Source organism: Schistocerca americana, unplaced genomic scaffold, assembly GCF_021461395.2.
Source record: "Schistocerca americana isolate TAMUIC-IGC-003095 unplaced genomic scaffold, iqSchAmer2.1 HiC_scaffold_457, whole genome shotgun sequence".
NCBI classification, from domain to species: Eukaryota; Metazoa; Arthropoda; class Insecta; order Orthoptera; family Acrididae; genus Schistocerca; species Schistocerca americana.
The window spans coordinates 7,501-12,500 of NW_025726189.1; the positions used below are offsets into that span (position 1 = coordinate 7,501).

The following is a 5,000-nucleotide window of genomic DNA, read 5'->3' on the forward strand; positions in this document are numbered from 1 at the left end:
AGGCGCGTCGCACGCCTTCAGCTCGCCCCACCGGCAGGACGTCCCACGATACATGCCAGTTAAACACCGACGGGCGGTGAACCAACAGCGTGGGACACAAATCCAACTACGAGCTTTTTAACCGCAACAACTTTAATATACGCTATTGGAGCTGGAATTACCGCGGCTGCTGGCACCAGACTTGCCCTCCAATAGATACTCGTTAAAGGATTTAAAGTGTACTCATTCCGATTACGGGGCCTCGGATGAGTCCCGTATCGTTATTTTTCGTCACTACCTCCCCGTGCCGGGAGTGGGTAATTTGCGCGCCTGCTGCCTTCCTTGGATGTGGTAGCCGTTTCTCAGGCTCCCTCTCCGGAATCGAACCCTGATTCCCCGTTACCCGTTACAACCATGGTAGGCGCAGAACCTACCATCGACAGTTGATAAGGCAGACATTTGAAAGATGCGTCGCCGGTACGAGGACCGTGCGATCAGCCCAAAGTTATTCAGAGTCACCAAGGCAAACGGACCGGACGAGCCGACCGATTGGTTTTGATCTAATAAAAGCGTCCCTTCCATCTCTGGTCGGGACTCTGTTTGCATGTATTAGCTCTAGAATTACCACAGTTATCCAAGTAACGTGGGTACGATCTAAGGAACCATAACTGATTTAATGAGCCATTCGCGGTTTCACCTTAATGCGGCTTGTACTGAGACATGCATGGCTTAATCTTTGAGACAAGCATATGACTACTGGCAGGATCAACCAGGGAGCTGCGTCAACTAGAGCTGAGCAGCCGGCCGCCCGGGAGTGTGTCCCGGGGGCCCGCGCGAACACGCAAGCGTCCGCTCAATTATTCTGCAAACAGGAGGAGGCTGAGCTCCCCTGCACAATACACCTCGAAACCCTCTCAGGTCCCGGCGGCGCGCAGCGCCGTCCTAAGTACTTGGTCGGGTTCGAGAGAGGCGCAATCGCCCGGAGTTTGGCGAGTAGACGCTTTAGGTGCGACCACCCGTGCTCCCAACTGAGCTTGCCGCTGCCGACAGAGGCCCGGGAGCGTGCTGTCGTGGCATTGCCGGCGGGAGACAACACGCGCCACCTACGGTGGCCGGCAGCTCCAACGCCAGCGCCACAGAAGGACAAAAGCCCCACTTGGGTGCCGAAGCGAACTCTCCCAGCACAGCGCACGCGCCAACACGTCCGCACAGCTGCGATACAAACCACCTGCGAGAACCGCAGAGGCGACCGAGCAGCAGACGGCGTCGCGGCGCCGAGCGCCGGGCGGCGGCGCATCCTCAGCGCACACAGTCCTCAATCGGACCAGCACACTGCAGATGTCCACCGCGCTTCGCACCGGGCCCGCGAGGACCTACTTTGGCCGCACGGCGCCGCGTGCAGGGTGCGCCGGCGCGCAGCTGCGCCGCCTGCCGCCTCCGTCGGCCGGCGCGCCTGCCACTGGCCGCCCCCACCAGCCGGCTGTAGCGCGTGCGCCCACGCACCGCGCGGCCAGCACGCCGGGAGGCCCCCCCTCACCGGCCGGGGACGGTCCCACCCAGCCACCGCCGCGTATCGCTTCACACCCACATGCCATTCACGTTCGTGGGCATGGTGGGTATCGCTGAAACAACCGGTTGGTAGCTCAACCGATCGTCGCCATCACTGATTCACCTCTAGCGAGAACAACCGCACCACAACCGTTTACCAGTTGTTCATTTGCGTAACGTCACCAGCAAACGTAGACGTCCATCGCCATTTGCAAATTCAACGATTGTTGCATGCCTGTGTCAGGTGTCACGACACACTATGTCTGCCCACATACACGCAACAACATGTGCACGCTTCGCGAACACGTGGAAGGTGGCCCCCGTACGTATGCGATGTCCATTGCGCGAACGACTGTCAACCGGCCTCTGTCGCATGTCGCAGATGTGGAACGCAGTGCACCATGCTATCACGGTGTGTGAGAAGAGACGACTACGTCTGACAACACGCGCCACTACATCAACAGACGGCTCATGCTGATCGCCATCCACGGCATACCATACTGCAATCCAGCTCTTATAGGGAGACGACACGTAGCTGAGTGCACAATATTTGGACCGTATGGTTCGCCGTTGTTGGCGCAGTCGTGGTACGGTCACACATGTACCACGATGTATCATTCAGTACATGAGGACCAATGTGCAGTACAGTGTGTGATTTGGACGTACAACATCAGCGGACAGTTGACACACGCCGTACCACAACGTAGGCTGTGCTTCGCCATGCAAATGCCAATGAACAACTGCGAAGGGCATTGAGCATGTACGTCCTGCTGCCATCCGCATTACAGTGTATAGCTGCAAGGTGTTTAACATGAAGCGATACTCTGGGGACCAGGCAGTGCGAGTAGCAAACTATATTGCGGGGGTTGCAGTTAGGCAACACCACACTAATTTAACGCGTCGTATGAAAATTACAGAGCAGGTTAAGGCCCAACGTGTGTTGGGTTAAGGCCCAACGTGTGTTGGGTTAAGGCCCAACGTGTGTTGGGTTAAGGCCCAACGTGTGTTGGGTTAAGGCCCAACGTGTGTTGGGTTAAGGCCCAACGTGTGTTGGGTTAAGGCCCAACGTGTGTTGGGTTAAGGCCCAACGTGTGTTGGGTTAAGGCCCAACGTGTGTTGGGTTAAGGCCCAACGTGTGTTGGGTTAAGGCCCAACGTGTGTTGGGTTAAGGCCCAACGTGTGTTGGGTTAAGGCCCAACGTGTGTTGGGTTAAGGCCCAACGTGTGTTGGGTTAAGGCCCAACGTGTGTTGGGTTAAGGCCCAACGTGTGTTGGGTTAAGGCCCAACGTGTGTTGGGTTAAGGCCCAACGTGTGTTGGGTTAAGGCCCAACGTGTGTTGGGTTAAGGCCCAACGTGTGTTGGGTTAAGGCGCAACGTGTGTTGGGTTAAGGCGCAACGTGGGTTACGTTAAGGCGCAACGTGGGTTACGTTAAGGCGCAACGTGGGTTACGTTAAGGCGCAACGTGGGTTACGTTAAGGCGCAACGTGGGTTACGTTAAGGCGCAACGTGGGTTACGTTAAGGCGCAACGTGGGTTACGTTAAGGCGCAACGTGGGTTACGTTAAGGCCCAATATAGGTTAGGTTAAGGCCCAATATAGGTTAGGTTAAGGCCCAATATAGGTTAGGTTAAGGCCCAATATAGGTTAGGTTAAGGCCCAATATAGGTTAGGTTAAGGTACAATATAGGTTAGGTTAAGGTACAATATAGGTTAGGTTAAGGTACAATATAGGTTAGGTTAAGGTACAATATGGGTTAGGTTAAGGTACAATATGGGTTAGGTTAAGGCGCAATATGGGTTAGGTTAAGGCGCAATATGGGTTAGGTTAAGGCGCAATATGGGTTAGGTTAAGGCGCAATATGGGTTAGGTTAAGGCGCAATATGGGTTAGGTTAAGGCGCAATATGGGTTAGGTTAAGGCGCAATATGGGTTAGGTTAAGGCGCAATATGGGTTAGGTTAAGGCGCAATATGGGTTAGGTTAAGGTACAATATAGGTTAGGTTAAGGTACAATATAGGTTAGGTTAAGGTACAATATAGGTTAGGTTAAGGTACAATATGGGTTAGGTTAAGGTACAATATAGGTTAGGTTAAGGCACAATATGGGTTAGGTTAAGGCGCAATATGGGTTAGGGTAAGGCGCAATATGGGTTAGGTTAAGGCGCAATATGGGTTAGGTTAAGGCGCAACGTGGGTTACGTTAAGGCGCAACGTGGGTTACGTTAAGGCGCAACGTGGGTTACGTTAAGGCGCAACGTGGGTTACGTTAAGGCGCAACGTGGGTTACGTTAAGGCGCAACGTGGGTTACGTTAAGGCCCAATATAGGTTAGGTTAAGGCCCAATATAGGTTAGGTTAAGGCCCAATATAGGTTAGGTTAAGGCCCAATATAGGTTAGGTTAAGGCCCAATATAGGTTAGGTTAAGGTACAATATAGGTTAGGTTAAGGTACAATATAGGTTAGGTTAAGGTACAATATGGGTTAGGTTAAGGCGCAATATGGGTTAGGTTAAGGCGCAATATGGGTTAGGTTAAGGCGCAATATGGGTTAGGTTAAGGCGCAACGTGGGTTACGTTAAGGCGCAACGTGGGTTACGTTAAGGCGCAACGTGGGTTACGTTAAGGCGCAACGTGGGTTACGTTAAGGCGCAACGTGGGTTACGTTAAGGCCCAATATAGGTTAGGTTAAGGCCCAATATAGGTTAGGTTAAGGCCCAATATAGGTTAGGTTAAGGCCCAATATAGGTTAGGTTAAGGTACAATATGGGTTAGGTTAAGGTACAATATGGGTTAGGTTAAGGTACAATATAGGTTAGGTTAAGGCGCAACGTGGGTTACGTTAAGGCCCAATATAGGTTAGGTTAAGGCCCAATATAGGTTAGGTTAAGGCCCAATATAGGTTAGGTTAAGGCCCAATATAGGTTAGGTTAAGGCCCAATATAGGTTAGGTTAAGGTACAATATAGGTTAGGTTAAGGTACAATATAGGTTAGGTTAAGGTACAATATGGGTTAGGTTAAGGTACAATATGGGTTAGGTTAAGGTACAATATAGGTTAGGTTAAGGCACAATATGGGTTAGGTTAAGGCGCAATATGGGTTAGGTTAAGGCGCAATATGGGTTAGGTTAAGGCGCAATATGGGTTAGGTTAAGGCGCAATATGGGTTAGGTTAAGGCACAATACGGGTTAGGTTAAGGCACAATACGGGTTAGGTTAAGGCACAATACGGGTTAGGTTAAGGCACACATTGTTGTAAGGAAAGGTGTTTTCGGGGGGGGGGGGGGGGCTGGTTTGTTGATTGTGATTATCGTAAGTAAATGACTGCGGCATCATCTGATTTGCCACGTCAGGGTGCACCTTTGGCTCATAACAGGCGGCGCTCTGATTCCATGCTTGTGGCAGACCTGTGTCTTTCATTCGTGCCATTGTTTGTGTGGTGTGACAGGAGGCAGTATTGTGATGTTGGGTGCACCCC

At 51.9% G+C, this 5,000-nt stretch overlaps 1 non-coding gene across 1 annotated transcript in view; it reads right to left on the reverse strand.

The window, feature by feature from the left end:
- The window catches only part of LOC124583360, a 1,910-nt gene extending 1,155 nt beyond the window's left edge, over positions 1-755 (reverse strand). Inside the window, exon 1 of the ribosomal RNA XR_006974200.1 lies at positions 1-755. This exon is cut by the window's left edge and continues 1,155 nt beyond it. This is a non-coding gene — a ribosomal RNA (small subunit ribosomal RNA).
- Between the last annotated feature and the right edge of the window lie 4,245 nt (positions 756-5,000).